Raw genomic sequence first — 27316 nt, forward strand, 5'->3', positions numbered from 1 at the left:
CCACAAGGTGCAAACTCTCGGTGTTCCCAGGTCCCAGTCCGGAGCAGGTTCAAGTTCTTTCTAAAAAGAAAAGGAGAAACAGTCCAGGAAGAAATTTGGACTGTTTAGCTAAACTAGCTAATGAGCAGAAGCAAGAGCAAGCAGAAGTGAAGCAGAAGCAAGAGCGAGAGAGCAAAGTGAAAAGAAAAAGGAAAAAGCAAAAGCAGCACAAGCTGCGGCCCTGTCTCTGTGTCCCGCCAGGCTGATAAGAAAACCCAAACAAAACTTTCATTCTTCAGAGCCAGTCTTAAAGTTACAGAACATATTATCCAGCATAAACAGAACACATGAATGGGGATACAAGCATCATAAGTCACCCTAGGACATTCCACCCCTTATCCCCATATTATCAACATACTACCACACATCATGCATTTATTCACACAAAATTTCCATCTGTTCCCCCAAAATTTACAAGCAATACCCATCATGCCCTCATCACATCCCCACACTGGACCACTGAATCCAGGCCCTGTACTAGAGAGCTGCAGGATTCCCCCCTTTCACTTTACTAAATCAAAGCTCCATCTATCACTTGCTCAGGCCTTGGACACTTGCACATTTCCTTCTCCATCTTCCACTTGCCCAGACCTTCAACACTTACACATTTCCTTCTTTCTCATGTCTGTATAGTTTAATGTACAGACAATGGCAGTAACATCCAATGAACAGTGATATTTGCCTCTCATTCTCACCCCACAATCAGATCTCCCTGAGGTACACATTGTGTTGTTCCATCTCTTTGCATTAACCACTATGTGCAACCTGGTCCCTGAGCAAAGACAACCCCATGAATGGGTTTGTCTGTACTCAAGGCAGAATTGACCCACACAGTCTTCCCTAACAAACGTCTGACACGTACCACTGGGACTTTATCTCCATCTATTACATTCAGAGACTCAGACTGGGCAGGACCTGTTCGGTTGGTGGAACCTCGGGTGTTAACTAACCAGGTGGCCTTTGCTAAATGCTGCTCCCAATTTTAGAAAGATCCCCCACCCAAAGCTTTCAGCTGGGTTTTTAGTAGTCCATTGTACCTCTCCACTTTTCCTGCAGCTGGTGCATGGTAGGGGATATGGTACACCCACTCAATGCCATGTTCGCTAGCCCAGGTGTTGATAAGGCTGTTCTAGAAATGAGACCCATTGTCTGACTCAATCCTCTCAGGGGTACCATGCCTCCAAAGGACCTGCTTTTCAAGGCCCAGGATGGTGTTACGGACAGTAGCATGAGACACAGGGTAGGTTTCCAACCATCCAGTGGTGGCTTCCACCATGGTCAGAATGTAGCGCTTACCCTGGCGTGTCTGGGGCAGTGTGATGTAGTCAATCTGCCAGGCCTCCCCATACTTGTACTTGGACCACCGCCCACCGTACCACAGGGGCTTCACTCGCTTGGCCTGTTTGATAGCAGCACACGTCTCACAGTCATGGATAACCTGTGAAATACTGTCCATGGTTAGATCCACCCCTCGGTCTCATGCCCACTTATAGGTGGTATCTCTGCCCTGATGGCCTGAGGCATCATGGGCCCATCGAGCTAGGAATAACTCTCCCTTGTGTTCCCCATCTAGGTCTATCTTGGACACCCCTATCTTTCCTGCCTGGTCTACCTGCTCATTGTTTTGGTGCTCCTCATTGGCTCTATTCTTGGGGACATGGGCATCTACATGGCAGACCTTCACAGGTAGCCTCCCTACCCTGGTAGCCATATCTTTCCACTCATCAGCAGCCCAAATTGGTTTTCCTCTACGCTGCCAGTAAGCCTCTTTCCACCTCTCCAGCCATCCCCAAAGAGCATTTGCTACCATCCATGAATCAGTGTAGAGGTAGAGCTTTGGCCACTTCTCTCTTTCTGCAATGTCCAGGGCCAGTCGAACGGCTTTGAGTTCCTCAAGTTGACTTGATCCACCTTCTCCTTCGGTAGCTTGTGCGACCTGTCCTGTGGGGCTCCATATGGCTGCTTTCCACTTCTGGTTCATCCCTACGATGTGACAGGAACCATCAGTGAAAAGAGCGTAGCATGTTTCGTCTGGTGGCAGTTGGTTACATGGAGGAGCCTCTTCAGCCCGTGTCATTGGTTCTTGTTCTTCATCTGTGACACCAAAATTCTCACCTTCAGGCCAATTTGTAATTACCTCCAAAATCCCAGGGTGATTCAGTTTACCTATACAGGCGCACTGATAAGAGCAATCCACTTGCTCCATGTGGCACTGGTGGCATGGTGAGTGGAAGGAACCTTGCCTTTGAAAATCCACCCCAGCACCGGTAGTCGGGGTGCCAGGAGGAGTTAGCTTCTGTACCAATCACCTCTGAGGCGGCTTGGACTCCTTCATAGGCAGCCAAGATTTCCTTCTCTGTGGGAGTGTAGTTGGCTTCAGAGCCTCTGTAGCTTCGACTCCAAAATCCCAGTGGTCGACCCCGAGTCTCCCCAGGCACCCTCTGCCAAAGGCTCCAGGACAAGCCATGGTTCCTGGCTGCAGAGTAGAGCATGTTCTTCATATCTGGTCCTGTCCTGTCTGGGCCAAGGGCTACTGCATGAGCGATCTCCTGCTTAATCTGGACAAAGGCTTGTTGCTGCTCAGGGCCCCAGTGGAAAGTGTTCTTCTTGCGGGTGACCAGGTAAAGAGGGCTCACGATTTGACTGTACTCAGGAATGTGCATCCTCCAAAAGCCTATGGCACCTAGGAAAGCTTGTGTCTCTTTCTTATTGGTGGGTGGAGACATTGCTGTGATCTTGTTGATGACGTCTGTAGGAATCTAACGCTGTCCATCTTGCCACTTCACTCCCAGGAACTGAATCTCACGAGCTGGTCCCTTTACTTTGCTCTTTTTAATGGCGAAACCAGCTCCCAGGAGGATTTGGATGATTTTCTTTCCTTTCTCAAAACACTTCCGCACCTGTGTTCCCCCACACAATGATGTCATCAATATATTGCAGATGTTCTGGAGCCTCACCCTTTTCTAGTGCAGTCTGGATCAGTCCATGGCAGATGGTAGGACTGTGCTTCCACCCCTGGGGCAGTTGGTTCCAGGTATACTGCACTCCCCTCCATGTGAAAGCAAACTGAGGCCTGCATTCTGCTGCCAGAGGAATGGAGAAAAATGCATTGGCAATGTCTATAGTGGCATACCACCTCGCTGACTTGGACTCAAGCTCGTACTGGAACTCTAATATGTCTGGCACGGCAGCACTCAGTGGTGGAGTCACTTAATTCAATGCATGGTAGTCCACAGTCAATCTCCATTCTCCTTCAGATTTTCGCACAGGCCAAATGGGGCTGTTGAAGGGTGAGTGGGTCTTGCTGACCACCCCTTGGCTCTCCAGCTCTCGGATCATCTTATGGATGGGGATCACAGCATCTCGAGTGGTTCTATACTGTCATCGATGCACTATGGAAGTGGCAATTGGCACCCGTTGCTGTGCTCCCGTCAGGCGTCCTACTGCAGATGGATTCTCAGACAGCCCAGGCAAGGTGTTCAATTGCTGGATGCCCTCTGTCTCTACAGCAGCTATCCCAAATGCCCACCTGAGTCCTTTTGGGTCTTTGAAATACCCACTTCGAAGGTAGTCTATGCCCAAAATACATGGGGCCTCTGGGCCAGTCACGATAGGATGTTTCTTCCACTCATTCCCAGTCAGGCTCACATCAGCTTCCACCAAAGTGAAATCCTGGGATCCCCCTGTCACATCAGCAATAGAAACAGACTCTGTCCCCACATGTCTCGATGGAATTAATGTACATTGAGCACCGGTATCAACCAAAGCTTTATACTCTTGTGGTTCCGATGTGCCAGGCCAATGAATCCACACAGACCAGAAAACACGATTTTCCCTAGCCTCTACCTGGCTAGAGTCAGGGCCCCTCTAAGCCTGGTTATCCTTCTTTCCCTGGGCATATGTCTTGGATGTTCCTTCAAGGGGATCAGACTTGGCATCATCAGCATCATACCTGGCAGTTCGGCTATGGGCTACTGGAGCTGCTTTCTTTCTGGTGGCTTCCTTCAATACATGCACCCGTCGTACAAGAACAGCAGTAGGTTTTCCATCCCACCTCCTCATGTTTTCTCCACAATCACGCAGGAAGAACCACAGCTCAGTTCGTGGGGTGTACCTTCTCTCGCTATCTGGGAAATGTCTGCCTTGGATACCAGAACCTCTGATCTGTACTGCCGAGATTTGGAGAAGGTCTTTAATCTCCTCTCTGAGCTTCTTATGATTCTCCTCTATCTTATCCTCTAAGTTCTGTAGACATGTTTCTACCGCTGCGATTCTGGCATGTGTTGGGCCATGCACAGCATCTGCATATGCTCGGAGCTTCCTTGCCATATCAAGCATGGTCTCATCCCTCTCAGCCCTCTTCATTATGGCTAAGGCAGAAGCATATTCATGTGGCCCAAGTCGCACAAGTTTTCACCACATCACAGACGTGCATGGCACCAAGTCTGGGTTCCTAGTTGTTACATCATCTGAGAAGATAATCTCTGCCACTGCCATTTCTCTCAAGCGTTGAATCCCTTGCTCTATGGTCTTCCACTGTGTTTGTTGCATATAAAGGTCATCTGCACACAGGTATCTTTGTGCAACACTTTCCAAGACCCGTGCCCAGAGGCTCTGAGGGTTTGCCCCCCTCATAATTCCTTGGTCGATGACAGGATCATGTGACAGGGATCCCAAATGCCTCGCTTCAGTGCCATCCAGAATTGTAGCCTTGCCTGCAGCATCCCAGAGACGGACTAACCGACTAATTATGGATTCATCAGGTCGTCGGGTGTAATCCTTCCGTAGGCCACGAAGGTCCTTCAGGGAAAAGGACTCAATATTTGCATCTGATCTTGCACCCGCTGCTTTGACTCCTGATTTTATGTCAGGAGGCATTGAGGTTCCTTCTCCTGCATCATCATCATCATCCACTGGTCGATTGGTCTTGTCCGTGCATTTCCCACTTCTAGTACTGGTAGCAACAGCCATTGGTTTAGCTGCTGGCTTAGGCTCACTATCTGGTTTGGCTGCTGGCTTCGAGCCTGGGGTGTTGGCTGCAGCCTGAGTGACTGGGATAGCTGATTTATCTCCCTGCCCCCCTGCCTCTGTCTGCTGTCGTACAGTCTCCAACAGAGTGCGATAAGCATATGCCAGAGCCCAGCTCACTGCAATGACCTTTCTCTCCTTAGGCTCATGCTGGTGCTTCTCTTTGAGATATTTCCCCACCTCAGCTGGGTTCTGTATTTGTTCATGTGGAAAGTCCCAGACTATAGGGTCAGAGAATTCCTTCAGGATTTGGCCCATATCCTCCCATTTCCCACACCACTCAGGATGTTCCACGCCTGAGTCTACTCCTGAGTCAGGGGTCTCATCAGCCCGTCTAGAAATCTCAGCCCTCATTCTATAGAAGCAGCAGACTGTATAGAGGAAGGTTACTAGATTGAATACCAGAAAGATGGTTTCTTTAACATTCAGGGGAAATTGAACATTCTTCAATAGGGATGCAACCGATTCAGAGGAGAAGAAGGAAAGCAAAGGCTGAAAAGCCTCATTCCCGGCTGCTCCTCCTCTAACAAACTGGACGAATAACCATAGCCAAGAACCATTCATACCTGGAGCAGACCCCAACATGTTTATAAACTTCTTGCACATCATTGCCATCAAGCCCAGCAGGATAGCTATTCTGGTCACTGCCCCTCTGCTGTAAAAACTACGTATTAGGGACAATACTAGAACTATTTCTGGATAAGAAAATAAACCTAGGGACCACAGAGGTATTAAGATCTCAAAAAACCCTAGGGACCAGAAACACATGCAAGCCTTGACCCCAATAGACATTATGAATTCAAAAAACACGGCTATTAACTGCTTTAAACAAACACAGAGTAATGGCAACCAAAATGCACTCAAAACAGGGTTTTTCCACTCTCTCTTGAGCCCCACATTGGGCGCCAAGATTTTGTCCTGGTTTAGGGCAAATTTGGTAGAGAATCTCCAAAGGGAGGGGGGGGGAGGGGAGGGCCCAACCGGTTTGGGAAGAATTCCTCGGAGAGAAGTGGAAAGAACCTGTTTATTTAATAGGCACAGCACCCCCCCAGCACACAAAATTAACAATAACAGATGACACCAGTCTGAAAAAGATGACAAATTCAGAAAGTCTCTCTCGGGAGTGGTCGCTCTGTTATCAGTCCCTCCGGCGCTGGGGCAGCTGCTGCAGGCCACAAGGTGCAAACTCTCGGTGTTCCCAGGTCCCAGTCCGGAGCAGGTTCAAGTTCTTTCTAAAAAGAAAAGGAGAAACAGTCCAAGAAGAAATTTGGACTGTTTAGCTAAACTAGCTAATGAGCAGAAGCAAGAGCAAAGCAGAAGTGACACAGAAGCAAGAGCGAGAGAGCAAAGCGAAAAGGAAAAGCAAAAGCAGCACAAGCTGCTGCCCTGTCTCTGTGTCCCGCCAGGCTGATAAGAAAACCAAAACAAAACTTTCATTCTTCAGAGCCAGTCTTAAAGGCACAGAACATAATATCCAGCATAAACAGAACACATGAATGGGATACAAGCATCATAATGTCACCCTAGGACACAGTACCATCCAGAATTGTAGCCTCACCTGCAGCATCCTAAAGACGGACTAATCAACTATAGATTCATCAGGTCGTCGAGTGTAATTTTTTCTTAGGCTTCAAAGGTCTTTTAGGGAAAAGGACTCAGTAGTGACTTCCAATTTTGTGTCAGTAATTGGTTTTGAGGGTCCTTCCCCTGGATCATTGTCGTCTATATGGTGATCGATTTTGGTTGTGTGTTTTCCTCCTCTCGTGGTAGGAGCAATAGCCATTGGTTGAAGCTCACTGTCTGGTTTAGCTACAACCTGAGTAGCTGGGGTGTTGGCTGCAGCCTGAGTGACTGGGGTAGCTGCTAATTTATTTCCCTGCCCCTGTGCTTCTATTTGCTGCCCTACGGTATCTAGCAGCGTGCAATAGGCATATACTAGGGCTTAGCTTATTGCAATGATCTTTTCTTCCTTAGAGTCATCATGGCACTTCTCTTTCAAGTATTTCCCCACCTCAGCTGGGTTCTGAATTTGTTCACATGGAAAATCCCAGGCTATGGGGTCAGAAAATTATTTTAGGGTTTGGTTCATATCCTCCCATTCTCCACACTACTCAGCATTTTCCACACTTGGGTTTACTTTTGGGTCAGAGGTCTCATCAGCTCCTCTGGACATCTCAGCCCTCATTCTAGAGAAGCTGCAGACCGTATAGAGGAAGCTTGCTAGATTAAATACTAGGAAGGTCGTCTCTTTAACATTTAGGGGAAATTGAACAGTCTCAAAAAGTGTCATAACAGATTTAAAGTAGAAGAAGGAAAGTAAAGGCTGAAAAGCCTCATCCTCTGCTCTTCCTCTAACAAATTTGGCACAGTTACTAATAAATCCCCAAAACATGTTATTGGAACTAGGACGTAGGGTAGGATGAAGAAACTATAAACTATACATATCTTGAATAGATTCTAGTACATTTGTAAACTCCCTATAAATCATTATCACTGAGCTCAGCACAATAGCCATTCTAATGTGTGCCCCTCTGCTGTAAAACCCATGTGTTAGGGATAATATTGGGGTTATTTATGGATAAGAAAATAAGCCTAGGGACCAGAAAGGTATTAAAACCTCAAAAAAAGCTTAGGGACCAGAAACACATGAAGGCCTCTACCCAGAGAGACATTATGAATTCAGGTAACATGGCTATTGACTGCTTTATCTCAATTCAGAGTAAGTACAACTAAAATGTAATCAGTATAGCTTTTTTCTGTTTTCTTAAACCATGTGTAGGGTGCCAAAAACTGTATTTGTCCTGGTTTAGGGCAAATTTGGGAGAAAACCTCTAAAGGGGTTCCGCTAAAAAGCAGATTTAAGCACCCCCTCCCTCAACTGCTTTGGGAAAATATTTCCTAGGAGAAAAGTGGAAAAAACTGTTTCTTTAATAGGCTGTCCTAGGGTGACATTATGATGCTTGTATTCCCATTCATGTGTTCTGTTAATGTTGGATATTATGTTCTGTACCTTTAAGACTGGCTCTGAAGAGGGAAAGTTTTGTTTTGGTTTTCTTATCAGCCTGGCAGGACACAGAGACTGCAGCTTTTGCTTTTTTGCTGCTTTTGCTTTTCGCTTTGCTCTCTCTCACTCTCGCTTGCTTTGGTTCTGCTTGCTTTTGCTCTTTAGCTAGTTTAGCTAAACTGTCCAAATTTCTTCTTGGACTGTTTCTCCTTTCCTTTTTCTGACCATTTCGAACCTGCTCTGGACTCTCACCTGGGAAACACCGAGAGTTTGCACCTTGTGGCCTGCAGCAGCTGCCCCAGCGCCGGAGGGACTGAGAACAGAGTGACCACCCCCCCAAGAGAGACTTTCTGAATTTGTCATCTATTTTCAGAGCAGTGTCATCCGGTATTGTTCATTTTGTGTGCTGGGGGGTGCTGTGCCTATTAAATAAACAGGTTCTTTCCACTTCTCTCCAAGGAATCCTTCCCGAACCAGTTGGGGGGAGGGGCCGTGTGGGTTTGCTTACTGGAGGGGCCCTAATTTGGAAATTCTCCTCCAAATTTGCCCTAAACCAGGACATAGGCAAAGCATTTACCAGCTCAAAAAAATTTAACAATATTAAACAATAAAACCTTTTGCTGATCCAAAAGAGATGACAAACTCAGAAAGTCCCTTTTGTTGGCTGTAGTTCAGCTCACTAAGTCTCTTATCAGTCCCTCTGGCAGTGGAAATGCCGCGGCCCAGGCCAGGCCCCGGTGGGCTATAGGTGTGAGCTGCCAGTGCTCTTCTGGGTGTTCAGTCGAGAGCAGGTTTAAACAGTTCTAAGAGAAAAATAAAACCCACAGTCTAGGGAACTTCTCTGCCTCAGCTAGCTGAAAACTAACTAAAAGCAAAGGAGAGCTGTGTCCCGTCGTCCGTCTGTGCTGCAGACAACACAGTCCATGAGCCAGAATGTGGAGGAGTGAGTGCAATTTTTGAAAACTGTGCTTCTTCTCTCTCCCCCTTTGCTCTCAGAACTAGTCTTAAAGTTGCAAAACTTATTTCTGGGCTAAACAGATGAATGGGGATACAAGCATCATAAAGTCACCCTAGGACACCCTCTTTACTCTGCCTCACTCTTTTTAATTATCTCAACCTCCTCTGATGGAAAAGACAGTTTCTCTGGCAAGGATGAAATTACTAGGAGCAAAGGGAGGATCTTAAGAGATTTCTGGCAATAATGAAGCTTTCCAAGCTTCTTCAGCAGCCAGTCAGTTACCTATTGCCTCTTCTGACCACCCTGCCTGGTGTCCCCTAACATGTATTATTGCTACCCCTTTTGGTAAATTCACCACTTCCAATAGGTGAGAAATTAGGCTCTCATTAGCTAACAATTTTCCTCTGCAGGTTAATAAACCTCTTTCTTCCCATAATTTCCCAAATGCATGTATCACTCCATATGCATATTCAGAATCAGTAAAAATCTTCACTATCTTGTCCCGATATAATTCACAGGCCCTTACAAGTATATACAGCTCCACTGTCTGAGCTGACCATGTGGGTGGAAATCTACCTCCTTCCTTTAATTCCTTTCCATTAATGATAGCGTATCCTATAAATCACTTCCCTTCTACCACCCTTGAAGACCCATCCATAAACACATTTTCTCCCTCAGGCCAGGAAGTGTCTCGTAAACCTTCCCTAGCCCGGGTCTGGAGATCTATCACTTGAATGCAGTCATGGGTTTCTTCCTGGCCCCCTCTTCATGGCCGTTCACAGAGGCTGGGTTAAACCCTTCCCCACTTTTCAATTCCAAGTCCTCCTGTTCCATTAAACAAGATTCATGCTATAATAAGCGAGCACTGGTCATCTCCTTAGAGGCTCTTTCAGTTAACAAAGCTTTAACCTGATGGCAAACTTGAATAATCAGATATCCTCCTACTGTCAGTTTTTGGGACTCAGTTATCATCAAGGCTGTGGTTGCACAGTTCTGCAGACAGTGAGGCCAGCCTCTGGACGCTGGGTCTAAGAGCTTAGAAAAATAAGCAACAGGCTGCTGTGTTCCCCTCATGCTCTTGTACGAAAATTCCTTTAGCATGGCCTTGTTTAACATCCACATATAATTCAAATTCCTTTTCTGAGTCTGGAAGAGCTAAGACTGGGGCATTAACCAATTTGTCTTTTAATTTTCTAAAGCTTTTCTCTCCTTCTGGTGTCCATGCCACAACATTAGGACTCTCTTGGGTTAAAAAGTCCTATAAAGGTCTGGTTAAACAGAAAAATTCTCAATCCATGTTCTGCAGTACCCTACTAACTTTAAAAACTGCCATAACTTCTTCTTTGTCTGGGGTAATGGTACTTGTAAAATCCCTTATATTCTGTCTGGCTCAATACACCGCAACCCTCCAGTCAAAATGTGTCCCAAATATTAAACCTTTTTCTCTACCAACTGCTCCTTCTTTTCAGACGCTCTAAGTTGCTTTTTAGCAAGAAAATTAAGTAGCTTCACAGTAGCATCTTCAACCACCTTTTCCTGTTCCCCTGATAAAAACAAATAATCCACGTACTGCAACAACCTGTCTCCTGAGGGTGGAGTAAACTCTCTTAATATTTTTTGCAGGGCTTGCCCAAACAGAACCGGTGACTCTGTAAATCCCTGTGGGGAGACTGTCCATGTCAATTGTTGTTTTACCATCTTCTCTCCTTCCTCCTGCTCCCACTCAGAGGCAAAATACTGTTGACTGTCCTCAGTAATTGGATACCCCGAGAAAGCATCCTTCAAATCCAGTACTGAATAATACTGATGTGAAGAAGGGATCTGATTCAGGATGGTATAGGGATCCAGAACTGTGCGATGCCTTGGTTTGACAATTTCATTTATTATTCTTAGATCCTGCACCATTCTGTAGGTTCCATCCTGTTTCTTAACCAGCAGGATAGGAGCGTTATAAGGAGACATCCATGACTCCAAAAGACCTACCTTTAGCAGGGACTCAATGACAGGCTGTAACCCCTTCTTTCCTTCCCTTGAAATAGGATATTGCTTTTTAGACACCACTTGTCCTGGTTGCTTCAAAATAATTTGGAGAGGCTCTATATCAAATCTTCCGTATTTCCCTGGGGCCACTCACATTTCTGGGTTTATTTCAGCATAAACCTTCTCAGACATTTTACATAAAGTTACCAGTGTTAGGCTCTGTATCATTTTTCACAATACTAATTTGCATTCCCACTTTAGCCATCAAATCCCTTCCCAGTAAATTACAATCACAATTAGGAACAAACAGGAATTCATGCATTTCAAACCTGACTCCCACATCTATTAATAGGGGTTGAACAAAATGCACACATTCATCCTTCCCACTCACCCCTTGAATAATCATTTTGACAATTTTCCCCTCTTAGGGATAAAATTCAAGGTGGATTGAGAGGCCCCTGTGTCTACCAGGAAACACAGCTCCTCTCAATCTGGACCCACCTTAAAAGTTAGCAAGGGCTCCAGTGTGGTAGGTTCCTGGTATAATGGGAGCCCCTGACACCCCTAACAATCTGTCTCCATTATCCTCTGGACTTCCTCCTCCTGAGGATCCAATTGTTTCTGCAGGCATTCTTGCTTCCAGTGTCCCTCTGCCCTGCAGATAGCACACTGATTTCTCCCCAAATGATGCCTGAGTTGGCTCTCCCCTGCTGAGGAGGGAATGCTTCTGCCACTTCCTTGTGGCCAACCCTGTCCCTTCTATCCTGGGGGACCCCTTGGGTTCTGCGGCTTATGCCTCTGGGGCTGTAAAAACTCTGCTATATCACCTTTGCTTTTTCCTCATCCCTTCTTATATACACTTGTGTTCCAGATTGTGAGGCAAGATGTATTCCATTACCATCTGTATGGCAGTTGTCTTTTGTCAAGTGGGCAGTTTTCCTTATCTCTTCCACAGTCACTCCTCCCTCCGGAGGAGACATCTGCTGATAACAGGCTATTGAATGTCACTGCATGACTGATAAGAACTATAGCATCCCATCGTGACATGCTCCACCCAGAAGGAGGAGCCAAGCATTGCTACCCAGATATAATCTGGAGATTATGGAATTCCAGCACAGCTTCTCCACTGGATTTCCCAGAGGAACAGCAGCTGCCTCTTCTTCCACTGGATTGTCAGAGGAAGACTACACCCTTTTTCTACAGGATCCCTGCTCCAGCAGAACCACACCTGATACTTCAGGAGGACTGCAGCCACATTTCCAATTAGACTGCTACCAACACCCTGACCAACAGGGTGTCAGGTTGTGTTCTGACTCTGTCAGTATTGTTTTAGTTTACTGCATTATTTATTTTATCCTTTTATTTTCTTCCCTATTAAAGAACTGTTATTTCCTGCTCCCATAATTTTTGTTGCCTGAGAGCCCCTTAATTTAAAATTTATAGGAATTCGGAGGGGGAGGGTTCATTTTCTCCATTTCAGGGGAGGCTCCTGCCTTCCTTAGCAGGCACCTGTCTTTCCAAACCAAGACAACTTGCTGTATCTTTCTAACCAGTTCATCCAGGGACTTATTCTGTTCTTCCTCTAGTCCCCCCACTACTGCCTGTGGGTACTCATTTTCCCACAGCTCAAACCCACTCATTTTTCCAGTGAACCAAACAAAATCCTTAAAAGAAAATTCTTATCCTTCCACATACAATCTGCATTTCCCAGATAGGTCTTCCTCCTCCTCGTGCTCACTCTCTTGATCACACACTGCATACCAGAGCCAGTCCTTGTCCTGTTGCAGTGTCCAAATGGCTCCTCTCCCCCAGTGCTCCTAGTGGGCACAGCTGGCAGCACCATGAGCAGCCAGGGTGTCCCGCAGCCTCATGGGGGCCAGCAGCCACTGCCACCCCTGCCCAGGGGTGGCGGGGTCAGGCACTGCCTGGTGCTGAGCCCCGGCTGCCCCACAGCCCCCACAGGCCCCCAACCCCTTCTCCCAGTCCCGCACTTCCACGTCCGGTCTTGCTGCTCCACGCCTCAACCATATCTCTCTACATTCCCCTTCAACTAATCTTTTCTCAACATATCAACACTATTTGTCCATCTCCTGTTGTCAAGACTCCTTCTCGACTCCCCTTATTGCTCCCCCCGGGCATGGATTTTAAAGACCCTTTCTCAACTTTTCCTTATTGCCCCCTTTGGGCATCCATGTCTTTACTTCTGGAAGAATGTGTAAACCAACTCCACATTCTTCCAAGGGATTCTTCAGAGATATTTTGGGATCATCATCCCTTTTGCTGGGGCCCCTTCCCAGCTTTACATTTGCTAGCTCCATGGGTGCCCTCCCAGGTTGACTCCCCGAAGATCCCATTTTACTCACCGGTGAGATTATCAGTGGTCCTTCTCTGTGGACTCTTCACAGACCCCCCTGGTCTGACACTCATCTGTTTCCTGGACAGTTTTGGGAACCCAATCAATCGCCTGGTGCCCATCACCATCAAGGGGAGCTGATCACTGAAACTGGGTGAGGCACACCTTCAGCTCCACTCGCTGCCTGCTGCCCCTGGATGATAGAAATATCCTGGACAAGATCCCGCAAATTGTCAGGAATATTAATCCACAAACACCAGAGGTTTATGTCCAAAAAGGGGACAGAGGAGCCCTGTAACTTTATTCAAATAAAGGGAGAGGTCAATGGCATTTCCCATGGGGACTCTCAAACTGTTAGAGGACGCAGCCTCCTTTTATCCTAATTTCTCGGCTGCATTTCCCTCTCTCCTTCCCCACTGGCTGAAGTACTTGAGAAGTACAGACTTTCCCAATCAACTAATACATCTCCTTTCTAATGTGTACTCCCCCCCTTTTTATTTTTCCTTGTGTCACTGTTCTTTTTCTCTAAATCTAGAGATTTAGCACAGTCTTGAGTGGGTAACAGTCTGTGTCAATTAGTGGAATTCCTATGGAATTTATGGTTCCCCCCATTGCCTCATTCACCTCTCTGTATCTAGCCTTATCTACCATCAGGCCCACAGTTTGTTTGTAAAAACACCTCCTCCTCATTCCTTTCACTTCCAACTGGAACTATTCTATTTATTTAATTTATATTACCAGAATTTGAAACTTATTTATGTTTTATTCAAGTTGCTAAAAGATAGGTTGGTTCCTGCTGGCATATTAAATTTAATCAGTTGTAACCATGTCAGAAAGGAAACACATTGGAAGGAGGCTTCTGTTTCTGTTGACTTTAAATAATTCCTGTGATAACTCTACAGTAGCTTGCTTAAAAAAGAGAAATAGAGAAATTAGACAGGTAGCCAGATAGTTATCTCAAACAGATAATTGCTTATTTAAAGTTAGATTAAAGCAAAAGTAGTATTTGCATTTAAAGATATTAAGATCAGATCCAAGACATCATTCCTCCTTCAAATTCAGATCAAGCAAACATCTAGCCACTTAATTTCTGAGGGTTCTTGATTCTACCATCAAATCAAAAGGGCTGAGGGGGTTTTTTCATCAGTTAAGGCTGTTTCTCTTTAGTTTGGAAGGATATCAAGAAAGCAAAATTTTCTGGGACCAGAGGAAACCTGGTTCTCACACAAAGCTACTCAATAGCATTCAAAGCTTCTGTAAGAGTTCAGCCATTTTATTTCTAACCAAACTAGGTGGCACCTCAAAGCATCCAAAAAGACTAGGAAGTTTATGTACAGCTGCGACCGGTACCTCCTGCTCCTGATCTTTGGTAATATGGTTAGCATAACTAATGCCATTTTATAAGGTAAATGGCCATTCTCTGTGACTGAGTTGGTCATGTATCGGTCCCTTTTTGCCTCCTCAAGGTCTTGAAGGTCCTTCACACTATGCAGACTTTTCCCCTTCCCTATTGGCCTCCAGATTTTTGGACACCATGCTGACTTCTCCCCACCTTACTGGCTTTGAAGGTCTCAAGGCACATGGTCAAATCATCATTTTCATTTCTAGTAGGCATGATATAAATTATTGAGACCACACAGTCAGTAGGTGCTAAGAACATTATTAGTGTATAATTGCTGAATCATTATCTGGAGACCCAAGATCCCTACTAAGGGCAAGTGATCAACGAAATTAACTTCTGCAAGAACAGAGGCTTCTTATCTGAAGGATCCATATCCAAGAGAAACATGAATTGTTGATGCCTAAAAAATTTGCAAAAGTTAATGATGGAAACATCTGGATTAACAGACAAATCACAAGGATGCTGACAGAAAATTATACTGTACTCCTACAAAATATATGCTTGTAACATTTGTTGCTATGCTATACCACGTTTATGATTAGACAATTAGAAATCTGCATTAGTAGGTGGATTATTCATATCATACCCTTGTAGTATAAGGTATAAACCCCCTAAAAATACCTTGTTTGGCTGAGACATCTCATGCACTTGAATAAATACATACCTTTGTAATTCTATACTTTGCATCCTAGCCTCTCTCCTCAGTCGTCACAGGCCAAATTTGTAACACAGGATATCCATAGCTGATTTTTCTTTCTTATGATGGCTTACACATTTTCTTTCCTATGATGGTGAGAGGGCAGTGCGCAGCCACTGGCTCCCAAGGCCTGTTTAAGGAAGCGGTACCGCTGACATAAAGCCCTGTGGCCACTTTACGAGGCAGCACTAGATCCACCGTGGTGGGTGGGCGGATGGGAGGGGAAAGACGGACATTCACTGCCCCAGGGTCTAGTGGTCTGAGTTTGGAGAAGGGCTAACAGACAGCCAACTGGGGACAAGCCCACACCACTCTCCGCTACGACGCCACTCTCCTCGACGGAGCGCCGAGAGACGGCAGTGGAGGAAAAGGAGCGCCTGCGCGGTACAGAGTAGCGGTGGATTAGGCGGAGGATTGCTTCCTGCGCTCCTGTCGCAGTTCGGAATTTCCAGTGCGCCTGCGTGTTGGTGGAGGGGAAGAGGGCGGTGTCCGGTCCCGTGTTTTGAATGTCTCGATGCGGCTAGCTCACTATTTGGCAGGAAAGTGAGGAGGCCTCCATCCTGGTGGTAGAGTTCGTGTACGGAGAGGAGGATCCGAATGTAGCAGAGGCGAATTGGAGGCAGCAGTGGTGACTGCGGAGTGGGACAAACGAAACAAGGGGAGCAGTTCCCCATACTGCTGCCGCAGAGAATCTGGGTGGCCTAGTGAGACAGGAGGACTGCTGCGGCTGCAGTGCTAACACTTCTAGACTATCCTCCTGGCACTCCCAGGCGCCCGTCCCCCCAGCAGGTGAGTAGTGAATGCGAGGGAAGGGGGAAGGGAAAGGAAAGCACAACCTAGGACCGGGTAGAACCGGAGGGAGTCGCTGTGGAACGAGCTCGGAGCCGCGGTTCGTAGCTTTCCCTCCCCTCCTCCTTCCCTGCGGCTGACGTTATTTTTATACTTGCGGTGTTCCGTCTCTTAACCGTTTCTTCTTCACTATCTGCCTCAGCAGCCCGCCTAAAAGCCGCGGGAGGCGGGCGAGAGTGGGGGTCTTCAGACTCTCTTCCCACGTATTGCCCCGACTCCTTGGCAACTACCACTGTTTTGGGCTTTGGGGACTGCTGCTCTCATTTGGCATGGCCCCTCCCGGTATCTACCCCGCCCACATCGCGTCCGTTGCTGGAGAGAAGGGGTCACAGCTGCACATTCCCCCTTCCTCTCTGTGGATCTATTGTACTGTGGGCTGGGGCCCGCTAAGGGGCTCCCAGCAGATAAGCCTCTCTGTCGATAGTGCACGTTGAGGGAGACAGGTATGTCTCTGACCTGTCATCTATTGGCTCCCCTCGTGAAAAAATGTGGTGAAGGGGATGTGAGGGTGGTGGCCGGGCTCGGCCGAGCCTCAGTAGCCAAAGGCTGGAGTTGTGAAAGTTGCTAACGCGTCGGGCTGGCAGCACTGGAGTTGCACACGCCACCGCTGCTGTCCGGGACACCCAGAGTGTGTGGACGTATGCTCGCGCTTTGCTCGCGCTTTTCTGGGTTCCTTTGTCTGCTGCTGTCGCCGCTTTCCCCTCCTCCCTCGATTCCCTCTCTCTCCTCCCTCCTCTCCTTTCTTTCCCCCTCCCTTCTTTCCCCTCTCTTCCAGACTCAAAACGCTGCTGCAGCTGCAGGTTTGTAAATACTGGATTAACACACACAACATGGCTGACGTTCGCCCTGTTCCTTCAACGGGCTCTCCTCTTTCTCCCTCTGTCTCCACTGCTTAGCCTTTTCTCCATTTAGTGTTTTGTTTCTTCTCATCCATCTCCCATTAAAAAAAAAAAAAAAAGAATTCACCCTCCTTATTGCGCCCATGGCGGGATTTCAAGGGTAAGGATTGTCACTTTGGAGTCTTTCTCATTTCGTTTTGCCGTTTACAACAAAATCCAAACCTAAAATTAGAGGGGGTTTGGGAACCTAGCAAGGCCTGGAGGGAGGGCGAGAATTGGCTGAGCCCTGCTGAGAGAGGCTCGGTTGGAATGCGCGTATCTCTTTGGGGGGAGGGGGCTGATGCACTAAAGTGCTGGCAGAGATGAAATACTGTATTATGCTTGCAAAAATGATCTAGTAATTTCTTTCATTTTGGGATATAGCTCAGTATAAGGTATTAACTTGGCATAGTCTTATTAAAAAAAAACCTGAGCTACTTATGTTAGAATAGGTATTGTGTAGTGAAAAAACATAGCATAGGTTTTCTTGGCTTTCTCTGTATCTCCTTGTCAATATCTTAAATAGCTCACAGATCACAGGATATGAAACTGAAATTAACACTTGCCAGGTCTCTTTGTGTTGCTAGTTTTCTGTCACAGAATTATTTGCCCTTGTGATGACAACAGTATAAACAGAAGCGTGTTGGTTTTGTTCTTAATAGGAGCATTTTTTCTTAAAAAGGTAAAAGGCATGGCATTGTGAACTGAAGTGCGATACTGAACTACACAACAGCATATTTCTGACTTTTAACACAAGACAAATGTTCAGTTCAGCACCTACCGGCCTCATTTATTCAGAGTACTCTCTTCTGACTTCAAAGAAAATAACATATTTTATTGGGTGGTTGGGGTTTTTTAATGACATAAAGCTAAAATAACATTTTAATTTCTTGGGCATATGTAAAATGATCTGCTGGGGAACAGCATATCTAGGTTGTAAGGATGAGTACCCAAGGTGCAAAGGATGTGATGCTTTCTATTGCTTTCTAAATATGTGTTACTGTAACTCATAGTCAATGTTTAATTTTCAAAGATTATATTTAAAAACACAGTCTTTATTCAAAGTATGAACACATTGATAGCCATGGCTTCTATCAGAGCAGTGCCCTAAAGTAATGTCCTAACTTTTTGTTTTTGTTATTTTGCTTTAGAAGTTTCTACTGGAGGAGCACTGGTATAGCATAATCATAGTTCTTATTGAGTTAGAAGTAGTTACTGCATTTTAATGCTAGAATTAAGTATCATATAGTAAAACATTCTTTAATTTCTCTCCTGCTTTTTCCCTCCCCATTAACAAGTGTTGATTAACTGGAGAAGACTATAAATTATAGGATCGAGTTTACCACAATGTAAAACTTGAGTGGAGTAATCCAAATTGCATTTTGAAATATGTATTCAAGTCATGGCTCCCAAGCCAACTGTAATATTTCTAGATGGAAAAATCTGAGCAAAAGTCTGTAACTTGATATGTTGGTGAATTTGTGCAGCACTCAGTTACTCTAACTATCATTAACTAATCAAAATATTAGTTAACTAATTTTTATTTTATCTATGAACAGTGTAAAATGGGCCTGGCAATGCTAAAGTAATTTTCAAGTAATGATGAAATTATTTATTTGAATACTATACAGTACTTATTACTTTTTTTATGTGACAGTGGTTGGATTTAACTTTCTCTTTTAATCTAAAATGTGAATTTGGTGATGACATGCAGAAATGTAGGAGGTGAATTTATTTGACTATTTGAGAGGTTGAGGAGAATGTTTTCCTATTCTTTGACCATGTTGTAGCTGACAGTCCCCTTGTATTAACAGTGCCAGCTACTTTAATTGAAGTGCTTTGGATTCAGTCCCTGCAGTTCCATTTTCTGGGAGTGATCAGTGGTGTGATAACCTGGTTAGTCTTAATGTTCCTTTCTGGAGGTTTTGGCTTGTTTGATTTTGTGTCAGAGTTCTGGGGAGCCTATCTGTTTGGTCAAGTTTAAGACTGCTTGTATCTGCAGGTTTGGAAATGCTTTAGGATAAACGTGCACTAATAAAATATATTGTTAATGTTTAAGGTCACTGGTTGATCTCTCATCCTTCTGTTTTCAGAGTCTTCCTAGTGGTTCAGAGGTAGTCCTGAATACCAAGTTCCCTATGTAACTGTGTCTAGCCTATTAAGATGATAATTCCCTCTGAATGTGTACCTCAAAGGCTTTTTAATTCTATCCACTGTATTGCTTGGTGGGTTTTTTGTTTCCCCACATTACTATTAGGTCAGAACAAGTAATGAATATAGACAACATGGGTAACTATTCTGTTTTAAGATTACTATGATGACTAGGTTGTAAAGTATAACCTCACTTAGCAAACTGATGTCTACCACTGGTGCTGCTTCTTAAGGTGATATTGATTTGCCCAGATGTTGCCAGTCACTTCTAAAATGAAGAAGTAAGCTTGACATTTTCAGAAGTGTTCACTTGATGCCTTGGAGTAGCTATCTAGAACAGAGGCTAGACAAAGTTAAAAAAATAAAGTAGGTATCTATCAAAGGCCTTCAATAGATACACCTTGGGCAGTGCAAAAGCCTTGCAGAGACTACACCCAAGATGGGGTTTACTGTTGTTAGATATATACTGTTGTTAAATGCATACTGCTAGTGGATATTTAGTATTGAGACTCGACAAGGTAGAGGCCTTGTCAAGCCTCTAAAGGGGGAAATGATGCCTTAAGTCTTAGCTTTTATATTTTTCAGATCCTGTACTACATTAGTGTATAACTCTGAACTCCATATAGAGTGTTAGTAAGCTCTCTTCACATTTTGGTCAGACAAAACAATCCTTCCAGGCCTGAGAACAAAGGACACCCTCTGCCTCAGGCCCTGAAAAGTATAAAAAAAAGTGAATGGGGGGAAGCAAACCGGGGGTATAGGACTTCATTACCTGAAGCTATAATTGGACAACTAACCTCTGATATGCAAATAGACCAAACTTATATCTGTCTGAGAAACTCGTAACCATCGTCCATCTTGGATGTAGTCTCTGCGAGGCTTTTGCACTGCCCAAGGTGTATCTACTGAAGGCCTTTAATAAATACCTACTTTATTCTTTTAACTCTGTCTAGCCTCTGTTCTAGGTAGCCATTCCAACAGTAAATATCTAACAAGAGTAAATATCTACTTGATCTAAAGCATACTAAGCTGTGTTTATGCTTATTTCTGAAAAAAAGCCTTCACCTATCTACACCTTAAGTTGACTCCCTGTCCTGGTTTAGGGCAAATTTGTGAGAAAAACCTCCAAATTGGATGCCTCTAGAAAGCGAATCCAAGTGACCCCTCCCTCAACTGGTTTGGGAAAAAAGATTTCCTTGGCGAAAAGAGGAAAAAAACTTGTTTATTAAACTGGCAAAGCATTCACCAGCACAAAAAAAAAAAAAAAAAAGAACAATATTAAACAATAAAACCTCTTGCCAATCTAAAGAGATGACAAACTCAGAGAGTCCCCTTCATGTGTTGTAGCTTGGCTCACTCAGTCTCTTATCAGTCCCTCCTGTGCCGGAAATGCCGTGGACCAGGCCTGGCCCGGTGGGCCACAGGCATGAGCTCTTAGTGCTCTTCTGGGTGTTCAGTCCAGAGCAGGTTTAAACAGTTTCAAGAAAAATAAAACCCACAGTCTAGGGAACTTCTCTGCCTCAGCTAGCTGAAAACTAACTAAAAGCAAAGGAGAGCTCTCTCTTGCTGTCTGTGCTGTAGACAACACATTCCAGAAGGATGCAGGGGAGCAAGTGCAGTTTCTGATAACAAACTTTGCGCTTCTTCTCTCCCCGCCTTTGCTCTTGGAAACAGTCTTAAAGGTGCAAAACTTATTTCTGGGCTAAACAGACAAATGGGGATACAAGCATCATAAAGTCACCCCAGGACACCCCCTTTCAAAAATATCAATTACATTTTTTTTTTTCTGAACCTGTCTTAATCACATTTAAGTGTAAAAATGAACTTTACTAGATAATGACTTCTTACTCCAAGAAGCACAACTGAAAGACATATCAAATATCAGATTTCTAGTCTGATATGTGTTAAGATCAAATAATAATTTTCACAACGGTTTCCTAGTTTAGAATGTATTTTCTTTATTAAAAATTCTTCCCTAATATGTTCAAAAAAGGTAACTGCACTGTATAATTTCAAGCTTACTGTTGAGATTTTTAAATCTGAAATTTTCCAGCAGCATAGAAGAAAGCATGTTCTAGATTACTTCTCTTGTGACATTTTTTTAATTGGGTATAATTGGCCAGGTTGGGGTATGGGGGGAGATCAGAGTATGGCTTCAATGAGTGACCTCTGTGGGAGAAATTTGTGGACTGCCCTGTACTGGTTAGAGTTGGTTCTAGACAGCTCATCAGGAACCCCATTGCAGGTCATAGATGAGCCAATCAGTAAACTTTGTGGTGCCTCTGTGAAAATAAAGCAAGGAAGGGTGGTAAATGCTGAAAAAAAAAAAAAGGAAGAAAAGAAATAACAGCAGCAGAGAAGAAAGAGGAGACACAAGACCATGCTGGAAAAGGAAGAGAGCAGGAGCTCAAGTGGTAGTCTGAGCAGGAGCTGAGAGGCCTGACTCTAAAGGGACTGCTACCAGTACAGGAACCACCACACACTGACCCAAATTTCCTGAGCTGCCTCTTGCCCCATCAAAGAGACTTTTTTGTGTGGTGATGGGGTTGGAGACAGAACAGAGGGGAGATTTTGCAGAGGCAAGGGATGATGAAGTGGATTGAAAGCTGTCTGAATGGCTGGACCCAGAGAGTGGTGATCAGTAGCAAAGTCTAGTTGTAGGCCAGTAGCTAGTAGTGTAGCCCAGGGGTCAGTACTGGATCCAGTCCTTTTCAGCATCTTCATTAATGGTCAGGATGGATGGGGCAGAGTGTACCCTCAGCAAGGGAGGGAGTGACATACCAAAGGGTTGTGCTGCCACTCAGAGGGACCTGGGCAGGCTGGAGAAATGGGCTGACAAAAACCTCATGAAAATCACCAAAGGGAGGTGTCAAGTTCTGCCCCTGAGGAACAACTTCATGTACCAGTACATGCAGGGAGCCACCTATCTGAAAAGCAGCTTTGCAGAAAAGGACCTGGAGATCCTGGTGAGCACCAGGTTGAACATGAGTCAGCAATGTGCCCTTGTGGCAAAAAAGCCTGATGTTATGCTTGGCTGCATTAGGCAAAATATTGCCAGCAGGTCAAGGGAGGTGATCCTTCCCTTATATTAAGTACTGGTGAGGTCACACACAGTATACTCCTGGAAAAGCTGGCAGCCCCATGGCTTGGACAGGAGCACTCTTTGCTGGGTTAAGAACTGGCTGGATGGCTGGGCCCAGAGAGTGATGGTGAATGGTGCTGCACCAGTTGGCGGCAAGTCACCAGTGGTGTCCCTCAGGGGTCTGTGCTGGGACCAGTTCTGTTCAATATTTTTATTGACGACATGGATAAGGGTATTGAATCTTTCATTAGTAAATTTGAAGATGACACTAAGCTGGTAGCATGTGTCGATCTGTTGGGAGGTAGGAGGGTTCTGCAGAGTGACCTGGAATGGTTGGATGGATGGGTGGAATTCAATAAGATGAAGTTTAATAGGTCCAAGTGCTGAGTCCTGCATTTTGGCCACAATAACCCCCTGCAATGCTGTAGGCTGGAGATGGTGTGGCTGGACAGTGCCCAGGTGGAAAGGGACCTTGGGGGTACTTGTCGACAGCTGACTGAACATGAGCCAGCAGTGTGCTCTGGTGGCCAAGAAGGCCAATGGCATCTTGGCCTGTATCAGGAATAGTGTGGCCAGCAGGACCAGGGAGGTCATTCTTCCCCTGTACTCGGCACTGGTGAGGCTGCACCTTGAGTACTGTGTCCAGTTCTGGGCCCCTCAGTTTAGGAAGGATGTTGAGACGCTTGAGCATGTCCAGAGGAGGGCAATGAGATTGGTGAGCGGCTTGGAACACAAGCCCTATAAGGAATGACTGAGGGAGCTGGGTTTGTTTAGCTTGGAGAAAAGGAGACTCAGAGGTGACCTTATCACTCTCTACAACTTCCTGAAAGGTGGTTGTAGTCAGGTGGGGGTTGGTCTCTTTCTCCAGGCAGCAACTGACAGAATGAGAGGACACAGTCTTAAGCTGTGCCAAGGGAAATAAAGGTTGGATATTAGGAAAAAGTTTTTGACAGAATAAGGGATAAAGTTCTGGAATGGTCTGCCCGTGGAGGTGGTGGAGTCACCATCCCTGGATGTGTTTAAAAAAAGATTGGATGTGGCACTTGGTGCCATGGTCTAGTTGAGGTGTTAGGGCATGGGTTGGACTCGATGATCTTGAAGGTCTCTTCCAACCTAGTGATTGTGTGTGTGACTACCATGTCCAGTTCTGGGCTCCAGAGTACAGGAGAAATATGGACATACTGGACTGAGCCCAGTGAAGGGCAACTAAGATGATTAAGGGACTAGAACATCTCGTATCTGAAGAAAGACAGAGAGCTGGGAATGTTTAGCCTGAAGAAAAGAAGGCTCAGGTAGAATCCTACTATCTATAAATACCCGAAGAGAAGCTGTAATGAAGATGGAGCCAGACTCTTTCCAGTGGTACACAGGGACAGGACCAGAGGGAATAGGCACACAGTGAAACATAGGAGATTTCATCTGAGCATTAGAAAACACTTCTTTACTGTGAGGGTGTCTGAGCACTGGGACAGTGTTGGGGAAGATGAAACAGGAAAGCCTTATAAATATGATTGCCTGGCAAAAGATTTTGAGAATATAGAAACTAGAAGTGAGATTGAAATGAAAGCATGCTTTGAGATAACTTAGTTACTGAACAACTGGAAAGCAATGGTGTGGCTGGCTGAAGGCAATCCCCTTTTGATGAAACAATACCCTCTGCTTGCAGACAGGTCCAAGGGTCAGAGCAGACCCTACTAGCTTAGCAGAAGGGGTCCAAAGAGTAGTTTTAAGGGTTTAAAATGTAACACAGTATGGTAATGTAATGATTCTTATAGGCTGTATGTAAATGCTATAGGGTTTGTATATTGTACTGGATTAGTTAGTGAGAATTAGAATATTCAACACAGAAGAAGATTTATTGTATTGTAACAGGAACTTCACTCTCTTACGCTCTTACTCTCTTACCCTCTCATCCTCTCTCTCTCTCTCTCTCTCATCCTCTTTACCACTCTCTTCTCTCGGGCCTGCTCTGAGCTGTGGCTGGCAGCTCCAAGCAGGGCCCCTGCACCCACGCCCTTTGCAATAAACCGCAAGTTCCACGACCTGGCTTCAGAGATCTCTTGTCTCCATCCGTCCCGACTGTCCTACCCCCTGACGCTCCTACAGGACAGGTTACCCAGAGAGATGGTGGAGTCCTTGTCCTTGGAAATATTCTAAATCTGTCTGGACATGGTACTAGACAACTGGCTCTAGGTGGCCCTGCTTGAGCAGGGGGGTTGAACCAGATCACCTCCAGATGTCCCTTCCAACATCAACCATTCTGTTATTTTGTGATTTCTGAGGGAGAATGAGCATGGCTTTTTGTTTGTTTCACTAACAGAACTGGTAATTAGAAGTTTTTAATTGACAACAAATTAAATTGTTCGAAATTCCCCAAAAATCAGTAAACTTTTTTGCTCATAACACATTCATGTTAAGTTTTCCTGTTATCCTTTTTCAAATACTGTGTCAAACATAACTAAAATTCAGCACAGTTCTTAGGTCTCTGGTATGCTTAGATAATGGCCATCATCATACCAATGAACATTTTTTTTTAGTTCTTCTGTATATCATTGTCATCGTTGAGTCAGAAACAGAAATGAAGGCAACACAACTCCATGCATTTTCAGAAGGCATAAAAACTCCTTTATTACAAAACTTCACATTTTTATAAGCAACATCGTTTACCCAGAACTTGATTGGTTCTTAATAACACCTGTCACCCAATTGGTTAATTAGGAACAACACCATCTTTCCATAAACATCACGTGGAACACATGTTCACAAACACCAGCTGCAGAGACTTAAGAATTGTTTCTCATTCTGTTCTCTGAGCTTCTCACAGCTTTCCCTGAACGATGCCTGGGAAACTATCTGTTTCTCTCTGAGAACGTCCACATATCTGTAACTTATCTGGTCTTCAATTTGAATTGTAAAATGTTTGGAGAGTAAACTGTCTTTAAATTTTCTAGGAATTGTACAAATAATGAAAATAAGGCTTGGAAAATGTAGGTTGTCTAACACATCTTGTACTCAAAAGACAGCTACATCTGTATGATTTGGGATGGTTATTTGTCTATCCTGTTCCTTAATCTCCTGTATATTGGGCAGTCATAAGATCTCTATCTTAATGTTGAAAGAAGACACAAGGTTTCATTAATGGTTGATTTGCCATCAGTGGAGTGGCAGTTATAGGATATCTGCTCTGTCAAAATATCCACTGACAGGAGTGTCTTCAAAAAACAGCTTAAGAGAAAATTCTGTCTCTTGCGTGGTACAAATACTTTTAAAAAATCTGACTCTTAAATGCTTTTGGAGTTTGAGAATACACAGGTGTTTGATGTATTTGGAAATTGGAAATCAGAAATCATTAAGTACTTATTGCTTGACATTTTGTGAGTAGCGGGACCATTCACAAAAGCTGCCCTCAGGTCCCATAGGGTCATCTCTACTAAGGAAAAGGCTTTTTCTAGAAGGGACTCAAGATAGAAATCTCTCTTGGTCCATTGACTGCTGAGGGCACCTCAGGTGACTACTGGCTTATTTTTATTGCTAGTATTTGTGAATGAAATCTCTTTTGATCTTCTATGTGTGTCCTCTGTCCCCCCCATTTTATAAGTATAAACATACTTTATTGTTAGGTGTCAACCATAAGACAGAGCAAGCAACCTCTCTTCTGGTTTATGTGCCGTCCTAATGACACTGAAATCGGCCAGAATAAATTAACACAATTTGAAGCATTAGAAAGCAGGCATTCTTTATGTAGAAAACACAGAGGATCTCTCCTTATTCTGTGTGTTCAATGAGACTTTACAACAAGGTATTTATCCATCATCATCATACATATTCATTACAGCATATCTCCTATCTGATACATAAACATCACTTCCTTAGAACTAATTTGCATGCATCTGCCTCCTACTGGAAGTCCTTTTATGGTCCTGGAGGGTCATCAAAAGGGGTCTCTGGTGGTTGTATTCACTGAATGCTTTGATATTAAAGGTGACCTTTCCTTGAACTTTTTCTTTGGGCATGTGCTGTTGCTTCTTGTTACGTAACTTGCAAAAAAACTTACTGTAGGCCTCTTTACCCATTTCTCCACTGGTTCCAGCTATGTTTATCATCCTGTGTGCATACCTTTACATCCTTTTATCTTTTTTTGCCAGTTAGTCATTAAGCTCTGTTCAGCAACTTCAGGGAAACTGAAAATTTCTATTCTCTATGTTATTTATCACTAACAATTCACTTGTTTAAAGTTGGGGGGAAGGAGGGATTGACTGACTCCTACCCTCAGTTATAGCAGTGTTGGCTTGTATAGAGAGGATGATGAGGCAAATTTAATTCATATGACTAGAGATGTAGCTGTCAATGTTGGATTAAAAGTATATTTTAAAATGGTAATGACTTGGGACAGGATTCTTTGCTGTGAATGAACATCCTGGTTGTCAGTCATGCTGAGGCCTCTAACCACAATTCTGGGAGACTATGTTTGGGTGAGGGTAGAGCAAGTTTAAATATGAAGCAAGGATGTGGTGGGAAAAAATAGGAAGAACAGGAGCAAGTTTTGTGGGTCAAAACAAAAACAGGGAGATCACTTGCCAATTAACTGCCATGAGCAAAACAGACTTGGGGAATTTAATCACCAGAGGAGTGAGGTTTTGAAAAAGCTTAATTATTGCCAAGTCATTCATATATATATATATATATATATATATATATATATATATATATATATATATATATATAATTCAAATATTGGGAAACAGAATCAAAACAAACATTAAAAGACTTATGGAGAACACACTTAGGAAAACACTTTTCCTTCCCTTTTTCCTGGCCTCTGCTTTACTCCAAACTCTTCCCCTTGCCCCTTATGTCTGCAGGTTGCACTCAGTCCCTTCAGTGATGCAGTGTGT

The 27316-nt window shown here is 44.5% G+C and overlaps 1 protein-coding gene and 1 long non-coding RNA gene across 8 annotated transcripts in view; one reads left to right on the top strand and one right to left on the bottom strand.

The window, feature by feature from the left end:
• Nucleotides 1-6073: 6073 nt before the first annotated feature.
• On the bottom strand, nt 6074-15836 carry LOC136568570 (uncharacterized). The gene is made up of 3 exons (XR_010785257.1): nt 15429-15836; nt 13373-13573; nt 6074-6299 (listed from the first exon to the last, which is right to left on the bottom strand). It is a non-coding gene; the product is annotated as an uncharacterized lncRNA (long non-coding RNA).
• Nucleotides 15837-15924: 88 nt separating this feature from the next.
• LOC136568568 (spindlin-Z-like) overlaps nt 15925-27316 on the top strand; it is a 107233-nt gene continuing 95841 nt past the window's right edge. For 4 of the 7 annotated variants that reach the window (XM_066568585.1, XM_066568584.1, XM_066568583.1 and 1 more), the window contains exon 1: nt 15925-16250. The gene's annotated coding sequence lies outside the window, so the exon portion shown is untranslated. Of the gene's footprint in view, nt 16251-16648; nt 16754-17090; nt 17111-27316 lie in introns of those variants that run through there. The other 3 variants (XM_066568586.1, XM_066568588.1, XM_066568587.1) reach the window with 3 other exon arrangements.

The sequence above is a fragment of the Molothrus aeneus genome, chromosome W, assembly GCF_037042795.1.
Source record: "Molothrus aeneus isolate 106 chromosome W, BPBGC_Maene_1.0, whole genome shotgun sequence".
In the NCBI taxonomy this organism is placed as follows: Eukaryota; Metazoa; Chordata; class Aves; order Passeriformes; family Icteridae; genus Molothrus; species Molothrus aeneus.